This window comes from Pieris napi, chromosome 18, assembly GCF_905475465.1.
Source record: "Pieris napi chromosome 18, ilPieNapi1.2, whole genome shotgun sequence".
Lineage (NCBI taxonomy): Eukaryota > Metazoa > Arthropoda > Insecta > Lepidoptera > Pieridae > Pieris > Pieris napi.
Window position 1 is genome coordinate 3,115,740 of NC_062251.1, and position 12,456 is coordinate 3,128,195.

The window sequence follows — 12,456 nt, forward strand, 5'->3', positions numbered from 1 at the left end:
AACGACCGTCTTAATTGTAAGTGAAAAAAAAATGTTTAAATAATGGTCGTAAAAATATTTCGCTTCGTAGAGCCTTTTTTACATACATACTTAACAAGATCGTGCCATAAAAGTTAAAAAAATATTTATACTTTCTTTATAACAATTTTTTTACTTAAACAAAAACTTAAAAATCCATGTAATGATGTTAAAAAAAACTTTTTTTTTCTAAATCATCATATAATCGTTTTTTATTAATACAAGATATTTATTGATTTGCAAAAAAAAAAATTCCCGCCATTTGTTGATAAATTTTTTTTAAACAAATTGATTAAATCAATATTTAAAAAAAAAATTTTAACACAACTTTATTACATTAAAAATTTTATGATTTTTAAAAAAAAATTTTTTCCTTAATAACAATTTTTAATTGTTTATAATCGTTTTTTTTAATTTTCTATTGTTTAAATAATTAGTTAAGAAATTTTTTTTTCTAAAAATCATAATTGACAGTCTTCTATAAAGTAACAGAAAAAAAAAAAATTTTTAATCAACAATTCTATTGTTTATTAACTTACCAATTTGTTATAAACAAATATTCAACTTTTGTTTATTTTTTTTCTAAAACTTCTAAAATTAACAAAAACAACCATATATAACAAAGTATAGAAAAAATTTATTTGTAAATTTTTTGATTATCATGAATATTACTTTTATTTAAAATTAAATTATTTTTTTTCTATACTTTGTTATATATGGTTGTTTTTGTTAATTTTAGAAGTTTTAGAAAAAAAAAAAACAAAAGTTGAATATTTGTTTATAACAAATTGGTAAGTTAATAAACAATAGAATTGTTGATTAAAAAAAATTTTTTTTTCTGTTACTTTATAGAAGACTGTCAATTATGATTTTTAGAAAAAAAAAATTCTTAACTAATTATTTAAACAATAGAAAATTAAAAAAAAACGATTATAAACAATTAAAAATTGTTATTAAGGAAAAAATTTTTTTTTAAAAATCATAAAATTTTTAATGTAATAAAGTTGTGTTAAAATTTTTTTTTTAAATATTGATTTAATCAATTTGTTTAAAAAAAATTTATCAACAAATGGCGGGAATTTTTTTTTTTGCAAATCAATAAATATCTTGTATTAATAAAAAACGATTATATGATGATTTAGAAAAAAAAAGTTTTTTTTAACATCATTACATGGATTTTTAAGTTTTTGTTTAAGTAAAAAAATTGTTATAAAGAAAGTATAAATATTTTTTTAACTTTTATGGCACGATCTTGTTAAGTATGTATGTAAAAAAGGCTCTACGAAGCGAAATATTTTTACGACCATTATTTAAACATTTTTTTTTCACTTACAATTAAGACGGTCGTTCGAGAAAATTTCGTTAGTTAACAATTATTTAACTTGTTGAAAAATTAACTTTAAGTAAAATTTTCAACGGGAATAAATTAATTATAGTGTTCAGAACACACCATAATTTTTTCAAATTTAAAAAAAAATATTCAATACCTTAAATAAATTAATTAATGTGCCGTAGTCGCTTTTGACGCCACGCGCGAATCCTAAAAATGTCACCCGCAGACCTATTTTCAGCGTTAAATTAACATTATAAATAATGGAGATAGAGTTCTGGGAGTCAGGAGTTTTTTATTGGAAATTTTCTTTTCTCCTCTTTCAGCATCTTTATTTGAAATTTCTTAAATATTAATAGTTTATTAAATATTGGCAAAAAACTAAATGCCATTTTTTTTTCATCTTTAATGGTCTATAACTTTTGCAATTTTTTATGTGCTAATACACGCTTTTAGCACATTTTTCTAGACGTCATTCCGGATCCAATGAGCTATCGCACATAATTTTAAGAGCAGTATCTCTATTTTGTTCCATTTTCAACTTGTCGACTAGACTAACAGTAACTATTTATTTTTTTACACATACGTTGTGTGTGCTATGAAATGCATCTTCTAGGATTCTTACAAAAAATTAATACGTTATGTATTATTCTTGAGAGCTTTGCTTACTTTTGCTGACAAGAGGAAGGGGGGGGGGGGGGGGGGGGAGATAAATTGCAGTAAATCTGCTTATTAAAATATTTGAACGCTCCCTTTGTTATATTTCACTAATTATGAGTCACTGGTATTGGAAACTAACTGAAATTAGACTAATAATTGTTTTTAATTAGTTAAATTAATCTTAGGTGCTTGGCCATTTAATTCCAATAAAATTGGACGGTTGGCACGCTGTCGTGCGCCGTGCACTGCTCGTTTGTGAATCTTTTTAGAGACCTGCCTAATTCCATTTAGTTTGTAAAGCCTTCTTTATTTAATCCGTCAGCTTGTCTTGTTCCTAATAATTTTACTACTTATTTTTCGTATATATTATTTTAAAAAGGACAACAACTATTTAGAATATAAATAATTGAAATGCGAATTCAACATACTTGGAACAAGTTCTGGAGTCTAAAGCAAAGCGGCAATCTATAATTTAAAATGTAGGGAATCTCTTAGAGATAAATTCAAGGAAATTAATATACTTACCTTTCCCTCGCAATATATTTATGAAAATATTATGTATGTATACAAAAATAGTGATAAGTTTACTAGAATAGAACATACGTACAATGTTAATACACGGAACAAACGCAGGCTGCAATTTCCCCGTACTAGACTATCTAAAGTTATTCTTTTTTGGGGAAAGGGATACTCTTCTTTAATAAAATCCCAGAGGCTCTTTTATCACTGCCTTTCAATAAATTTAAGAAATGTATTAAAGAAAAGCTGTGTAAAAAGGCTTACTATAAAGTCAACGATTATCTAGTTGATAAAAGGGCCTGGGACTAGTGCTAGACAGGCTACTTCTAATTAATTTGCGATATTTGTTTGATGATTTGCTGTTTTAAAAGAGTACCGAGAGAGTTTTTTACGCCGGCTTTTTCTCTCGGCCTACACACTCTGTCTTCTTTGCCGATGAGTAGGGATGCCTCCAAATTTATTGACGTGGAATAAGTGATACATGTATCTTATGTTCCATAATAAACATATTTTATTTTATTTTATTTTTAAAGGAAATTTTTAAAAGCAATATGCCAGTAACACTTAATAGACCAGTCATTATAGACATTCGAAATCGAAAATTTGATAATAATTCCAAAAGTTTTCAAACTTCGGTCAAGTGAATGGTACATTGGGACGACAATAAATCTCATTTTGCAACCTTGTCCGCAGTCCGGAACATTGTTAAAATTGCAATTAAATTAATTTTTGCTGTATGGTCGTGAAAAAAATTCCAAAAGTTCTGCAAACTTGGGGAAGTTTTCGATATAATATTTCATATCACGTATAAAATTTGCAACCAACCTAAGTGTATGGAACATTTTTTGTTATTTATTTTATTTTCGATATATCTGTCAAATTTGCAGAACTTTTGGAACGTTTTCCTTCAGTTTAATAAAGAAAAACATTAACTGTTAATAACAAAAAATGTTCCGTACACTTAGGTTGGTTGCAAATTTTATACGTGATATGAAATATTATATCGAAAACTTCCCCAAGTTTGCAGAACTTTTGGAATTTTTTTCACGACCAAAACTTATTTTTAACAATGTTCCGGACCGCAGAGCAGGTTGCAAAATTTTATAGTTTGTTTTATTACCACTCCCGACCTTACATCAAAATTTGAAAACTTTTGGAATCATAATGAATTAATTGTCTTGACTGACTGGACTATAAAACCAAAGCCATGTCAAGCTGTCTCTTGCCATGTCTAACATATTGTAAATATACAGAGAAGATAAAAAGAAAAATCAAAACTTGTCAAAGGGGCCTAGAACGGAGCATACTTAGCATTAGAAAAATTAATAAAATAAGACACTCAAAAATAAGCGTTACTAAAGCTACTGATGCCCTAAACTATGCTCTAAAGCTTAAATGGAGATGGGCAGGTCATGTAGCAAGACTCTCTGACGATCGATGGACCATAAGGGTGACCAGGTGGGGTGGCCCTAATGGGAAACGAAACAGAGAAAGACCGCTCACGAGATGGGCAGACGACATTGCTCAAACGGCTGGCTTGAGCTGGATGCAGCTCACCCAGAATCGAGATACGTGGAGATCCCTGGAGGAGGGCTACACCTGCGGAAGGGTTCTTGCAAAATAATAATTGGGAAATAGATACAAAAATTAGGAAAAAAAATAATAATATTAATAATTGTTTAAATTACTTAAAAATATATCTGTAAAAATAGTATTAAGTTTACTCTGTTCTTTTGCAAGAAATAAAAAGGCTTTTTATTTATTTTATTAATTTATATTATTAAAATAGGCTTTTGGCTTTTGCTATCTTACAATACAAGTAGCAGACCGGCCAAGCGTTGCTGTGGCTAAGGTTTTTGTTATATTACATAGTAGCAAACAATTCAAGGGAAACGGTAGTAGAACACCAGCCATGGGGACCACCATGCTTTTTTGGTGGTTATGCCATTTAATTGTAGCTTATGTGAAACGTTGGTACTTTCAACACAGCGCCATCTGTTAGAATTGTGACTATGAAATAAAATATTTTGCAATAGAATAGTATTGCGGGTATAAATTGAGATGTAAGCTATCCTACCTTTTAAGTTGGATCAAACTACACACGGTGTGGAAATTTGATTGATATCGGTTCGGTAGTTTAGGAGTCCATCGCGACAAACAACGTGACACGTAATTTATATATATTAAGACGAGATTTATATATACAATTAAGATTATCAAATACAAGTAACCCTTCTTTGTTGTGCAATAACTAGATGGCAGTATATAATCATTAATAAAATTTTAGATAATTTTTACTGTTCTTGTAGCGTTTGGAGTAAGTTTCGTACTCACATAACAAGAGAAAATAATGAAATCTTAAAAATATGTTTCTTTTTCCACCTTTGAGCTTTTTGAGACATTCTTGTGTCTCAAAAAAGCTGGATAAGAATGTTTAATTCTAACTATGTAATTCCTTAAAATAACTTTTCTTTAGACAACCTAAGTAGTAAAAATATAGCAGCATGGAATAAAATCCCCAACTTAGGGTCCTTCAAGAAAAGAGCGTACAAATTCTTAGAAGGCCGGCAACGCACTCGCGAGCCCTCTGGCATTGAGAGTGTCCATGGGCGGCGTTATCACTTCGCATCTCGTGATTGCCCCTGATTCAAACTCTTTTTCGTCACGCAATGTCTCATAAAGAGTAACAACGTTAGGTAAATCAACAGAACTTGCTTCTACCTGTGCACTAACGTTTGAAACTTTAGGAGCACAGAGTTCACACACAATTTCTATAGTTTTTGAAGTTATACTTCTTTAGGCGCGTTATGAAAAATTTATGAGAGTGAAATTTTACGATGCGCGCGCACCTGTGACACAAAATTGGGAGTGTGATTATAGCGTGCGCGAGCGAGATAGGAATAAGACAATCTACAAGTAAAAATAAATAGAATATGCGTGAAGTTCGTATGCCAAGAATTTTGAATGATCATAATGACATTTGTCATTTACCTTTTAAACAAATAAAGGAGTTTTAATTATTGATTATAATGACTCCTTTTCCAGTCTTTGATTATTTAATTGTAATTATTAATTATTTGCATGCAATCAAAAACTATTTTTAATAATGCCAAAGAAGTATAACTTCTTACGCGCGTACATAAGTACACGCACCCTTTTTTTTTAATCGGTTTTGCTTTGATTTTGGTCTCTTTACTTTGTTTTCAGTTCTTGACAGATTCTTTAGTACCGTCGATTCTTCATCTAATTTGGATACTAAAATTTGCCATCTGCTTGTAAATCCAGTTTACAGTCCATTTACGCCCGAACCCAATAACCTATCTCAATCCACAATCCACCATCTGAGATAGTAAACGTATTCCAACTCGATGCCTCCAACTTACACTACTCTAACTCAAAAAATTGAAAATTTCGTTTTTCACGTAATTTGATTAACTATTTTATAAGGATTAAGTCCACCAAATTTTGTAAAAATATCATGAGAAACAAAAAAGTTTTGAGATTTACATAACGCTAAGTATATGTACTTCCAGCAATCGTGTGGTAGACAAACCACTATCTCAATATAGCGGAGTGTATGCTGCACGCACGGCAGCAGCCCGCGAGATATATTCCGCCAACTAAGATTGGCGGGGTGACGCGCGGGGAATTCTCGCCGACATTGACAGTTAGCGGTGTTTCGCCCGTTTGTGCACTTTTTATGTGTTAATTAGCTAATAGTGTAGTGAAAATATAATGACCAAAACGAGTATTTATTTTCAAGACAACTTATCTCTCCAGCTCACTCGACCCGTAGCCAGATCATAAAGGACGTGAACATACGATTCACCGATGAAACCTTATTCTCCTAATTTAGTTTTTGTTATTCAAAAACCATCTCCGATAATACTGACTACACAGTCCGTTCGTAGAAAACTATGGACCAGACAACAACGAAGACTTAACAAAATCCCTCATTTCATGTGGCGCAGAAAATGGTGAATATGATAATGAACGTACTCCAATGCCTTCACCTTATTGTAACTTTAGTCATTGTTCTGACAACGTTGATGACACTTTAGAGCAGTCGACAACTGTTAAAGACTTTACGCTAATACAGGGAAATGGTTCCGAAGAAGATTTAACAACTGACACACCTCTGCGTACAATTTCAAATGAACAAAATTCAGAGTTAGATGTGAATCCTCTATCTGTTGCTACGTCTTTGATATCCAATGAATCCTTTTCTTTAGGAAATGAGACCAGTACCCCAAAAAGTTAAAGAAAATCAAAGATAAGATCTGACACGGGGCGTAAGCGCATCATATATGTAGAAGACTGGGTAACTACAAAAAGAAAACGTTTATGTAATTTGGGACAGGAATATATTTCTAAGAGAGGGTCTGTAAAAAAGCAAGACAGATGAAAGGAAGTTGTGCTAACAGTTGTCCTTTGAATTGTTATATGACTTTCACTGAAGAAATACGCGCAAAATTATTTTAAGAAAAGTAAAAAACTTTGTACGAATCTTGAAAATGTACGTTCGTCGATTACACACTTTGCATTACCATCTTCCAATTAAATCAAACAAAACAAACAAACAAAGTAGCATTAAAAAAGTATGTAAAAATATGTTCCTGAATACTTTTTCCATAAGTAACGATTTTGTTTATACTGCTCTACAAAAAAACCATGAATCAACTGATTTTGATACTTTTTTTGATGGCATAAACATCACCGTAAGTAGTTACAGACGAAATGAAACAAAGTGTTTTAGATCATGTTAATTCTTTTGCACCGATGCAATCTTACTATGTTAGAAAAATTCAACCATCAAATATTTAGATCCCTCATTATCATTTTCAAAAATATTTAACATGTATTCAGAATGGTGTACAGAAAATGGTTATAATAGTAAAGTGCAGACTGTAAGGCAATATAAAGATATAGTAAATTATAATATAAAGATTGGCTTTCATGTTCCGAAAAAGATCAATGTGACCTCTGCCATCAATTTAAGAACACGCCTGCAGTTACTGACGAGCAACTCCAGATATACGAAAAACATCAGAAGGAGAAGGAATATGCTCGAATGCTAAAGCTGGAAAACAAATTAAAAGCGGGTAATGACAACAAAAAAGCATGCACTGTTTTCGATTTCCAGAAAGTGTTAAGCGCACCGCATGGACATATCAGTATTTACTATTATGTATAAGCGAAAACTACTATTATAAGCTTTAAAAAAGGCATTGTTGCAAAAATTTTTACCAAGAACTTTAGTAAAGTTAAAGTTTCTTGGAATAAAATAAAAGAGATCGAAGCTTCTCCAGATAGTCAAGGAGTTCCGAGTTATGCTCATGCTTATAGCTTAGGTGATGAAGAAAGGCAGCAGATTGAATCCTTTAAAAAATTGGGTCCTAGACGGGGCCGGAAAAAATACTTGTAGTTACGTAAACAATTAAAGTTTGAACTGAACTTTTAATTGTTATTTTATAATTATAATAGTACAAAATGGCTTCTTGCTTGACCTCAACATCTCTTTATATTAAGTTCCTACTGTGATTTATTGTATAAGAATATTCATTTCTAGAAGTTTTAAGTTAAATTAATAATTATATTCTTACCTCTGTACATAATGTGTTAAAAAGACATTTATAAATATTTATAATCAAAATAAATAAATATCTATTTAAAGTAAACTTTGTTTCCATATTTTATACATTCCTGCTACATAATTAGAATAAAAATTTTACAATGTTTTTCAGAAGTATTATAAATATTAGGTACATGTTTTAATTGTCTATTTTAAAACAAAAATAGTTGGATAAAATCCTGTTTTTCTTTGATATCTACTAATACAAAACGCTAAGTCCATACACACCATGAGATACATTACGCTATATATTTATTAGCAGCTTGTAACACGGCAGAAGATTTTCTTTTTATTCCAAACTACAAAACTCCAACTTCTATAAATTGATATAAATCGGTGTTATTAGGAGAAAATATTGGATAAAATAATGTAAACAAGTTACAAATTCGATTTTTGACATAACTAATATATTGTTTTTTATTATTCATAGGATTTCATTTGTTTTTCTGTATTATCTAACATTTCCTAATATATTCCGCCAAGTGTGAGTTAGCGGAATGTATTCTCATCTTGAACTGGAGTTTTACCTGTTACATTCCGCTAACTGGTGCTAACTTTAAAACCAAAAAGATTAACAATATTTTATAAATGGGGTTTGAAGCAAGAGTAAATCAGCTAGTCACATTAAAAAAATCATAAATATGTCTGTAATAATAAAGATTTTATCAAGTTTTTTCATTCAATTGCTTCTCCTGTAAACCTACGAATTTCGAGTTAGAGTAGTGTTAATTGGAGGCATCGAACTGTTGTAAGAAGTGTGCCAATAACCAATCCACGGATAAAATAGCCATCTGTCGATGCTAGATATCCATGGGAGGTCGTATCGGTGTCTGTGAAAGCTCGATTTCAACAGTTAATTATTTTAACAGATTTTAACTTACACCAGTTTTTTACATAATTAAAAAGCTGTTTGTTATGTTTTAAACATACACATGTATATTTTAATGTTATTTGTACGGTTTTATTTATTTTATTTGGTTTACTGTAAATGGCTCGACAAAGACCATTTTATCCGTCGCCAAAAAGGGATTGTCTTCGTACGGTTTGGTTATTGGGATGCAGTTAGGAGATCGATCGACTGAAACGGTCTGATCTCAGATTGTTTTCAATCTTGCATAGCCAGGGCAGTTGTTGGTGTGGTAAACTGTTCGTTGGCCTCGAATATCGAAAATTATCAATAGTCAGCCCAGAGTAACTACTGCCAACATCAAATAAAACCTAACAAACACTATTTTATATCACTTCTTCTTGGTCTTGAGAGTCCGCTATTGCGAAGTCTCCACACGAGATAAGCGACATTTAAATCATTGTTTATTTTAACGTTATCTTTTTAGTAAAATACCCAGAATTCGGTTTTTTTATATATATAAGATTTGATTTACTGTGTGAATTTACAAAATATTTTATTGATAACTAGCTGGCCTGGCGAACATCGTACCGCCTAACAGTCGATTCTTTATTTTTTAATACTGAATGTGCTATTCGGGACACCGGTCTAGCTAGTAAGATAAAAAAAGAAAGTTGATAATACAACAAATACATTATGTCAAAAAATAAAAATTTACCTTCCCGGAACCCCTCCACTCACACTTGAACTTTATGAAATGATATTAAAGTTCAAATTGCCATTAAATATTATTACGAATATTTTGTATGGGAATATAGAAAAGTGTTGTTTTTAGACTTTTTCACTCAATTTTTTTAATTTTTCTCGCCGTAAGAACCATCCTCGTACTTCAAGGAATATTATAAAAAAAGAATCAGACAAATCGGTCAAGCCGTTTAAATGTTATGTCGTGACAACGGAAAACGGGTTTCATTTTTATATATATAGATTCAAGCGCAAATATTACGCATTTTAATAGGCTATTTGACAAGATTTAAAAATCCACTTCAGATTATTTATCTTATACAATTTATTAAAATTATATATAAGATACAATTATATGATGACGTTGGGATAAGTTTCTTTTAGTCCGTTGATCGCCCTTCAATTTCATTTAAAGCATTTAAAATACATACATTTATGACGAAAGCGATAGAACTCCATAATAATCCAAATGCTTCTTTAAAAAACAAATGATAAATAAAATAGGTATATAACACACTAGTAGACTCGGCCAAGCGTTGCTGTGGCTAAGATTTTTGTTATATTACATAGTAGTAAACTATTCAAGAGAAAAGGCAGGAGAACATCAATCCACCATGCTTTTTTGGTGGTTATGCCATTAAATTGTAGCTTATGTGAAACGTTGGTATTTTAATAAAACAAAATTAATAAAAGGACGCTTATTGTGACGTAACTAGAAAAGATAGAGACATGCTGTCATGCGCCATTTTTTATAGATAGTGATGTGTCCTGAAAAAATGTAATACATCATTATGTTCTAACATTAATAGTTTTCGCAGCGCACACGATTGAAGGAAGTTTTTTGTTTATTTTTTTACACCTTGGGTTAGATTATTCAAGTTTTAGTAAGCATCCCTAATTTTAAAAAAATGAAACATAGCCTATGTCACTCGGGAATAGTGTAGCTTGCCAACGGTGAAAGAATTTTTGAAATCGCTCCAATAGTTTCGGAGCCTATTCAAAGTCAAAGTCAAAGTCAAATCGTTTATTTCAATTAGACCATCTAAAATGGCACTTTTGAACGTCAGAAAAAAAAAAATATAAAGATGATTCTAGTTGCCCCTTCCAAAAGGTAGTTTCGTGTGGAGAAGAATGGGCAAGAAACTCCACACTTACTCTTTTAAAATAGGTTTACAATATTTTGTTACATTTGTTAAATAATTATATGTGAAGACAATGTACTCTTAGAATAAACTACTATACTAAAAAAGTTAGTATACATGTTCCTCACATATTTACAAATATCGAAACCGTAGAATATTAACATTAAAGAGTAATAAAAATATGAAGAAAAAAAACACAACAAAACAGTGTGTGAGATACAAAAAAAAAAATACATTTGTAGCATTATATAAATTAAAAAAAAAAATAAAAATAATAATAATAACTAAAATATGCTAAAGCAAAAAATCAGCAACCAATTTGATTTTGTCCAGGCTATAGAGCCAATCATAGGATTGTCCTATGGAGCAGGACCAGCATGTTTCCAAGCATTCTTATCTTGAATATAATCATCTAATTTGTAATATGCTTGTTTACAAAGTGTACTTTTAATAAAACATTTAAATTTTCGTTCATTTAGTTTTAAAATGTCACAAGGTATTTTATTGTAACATTTCACACAGTACCCCATAAATGAATTTTGAACTTTGGCTAATCTGAAAGATGGTTGAGCTATTTTATCTTTATTTCTAGTACTAAAATTATGTCTTTCATTTATTTTACTAAAAAGATGTAGATTCTTTCTTACATACATAATATTTTCATAAATGAATTGGCAAGGTATTGTCATAATATTAATCTTTTTAAATAGTTCTCTGAGAGATTCGCAACGACGTAGATTATAAATGGCTCTGACCGCTCTCTTTTGCAAAATAAAAATGGATTCTATGTCAGCAGCCCGACCCCACAGTAAAATGCCGTAAGACATTATGCTGTGAAAGTAGCTAAAATAGACCAAACGCGCAGTTTCTACATTGGTTAAATATCTTATCTTTCTAACCGCATAAACGGCTGAGCTCAGCCGCCCCGCAAGAGATGTGATATGAGGTCCCCATTGTAACTTCTCGTCTAGCGTTATGCCCAGGAAAACCGTTTGATTAATAAATTCCAGTTTTCCTTCATTCAACATTATGTCACATTCCTTACTTTTAACATTTGGCAACGTAAATCTAATACATTTAGTTTTTTTATCATTCAGTGCCAAATTGTTTACCGTAAACCAATTTTGGACCCGAAGAATAGAGTTATTCACGTCGTCACGATTTTGTGACCGTCGATCTACTTTAAAAATCAATGATGTGTCATCTGCAAATAACACCATCTTCGGTTTATTCTGAACTAATTGGGGTAAATCATTTATGTATACTAAAAAGAGGAATGGACCCAATATTGAACCTTGAGGAACGCCCATTGTAATTTCAGACCCTAACGAGTTTATGCCGTTAACCTGAACTTTAACCTGTCTGTTTTTCAAGTAAGATCTTAGTAAGTCCAGAGCTTTGTTCTTAATCCCGTAGTGATTAAGTTTCAGCAGAAGAGTCTCATGGTTTACGCAATCGAACGCCTTCGAAAGGTCGCAAAAGATTCCAATGGCATCTTGTGCTTCCTCCCAGGCGTTAAAAATGTTCTTGATTAGGGAGACACCGGCGTCAGTTGTAAAACGCC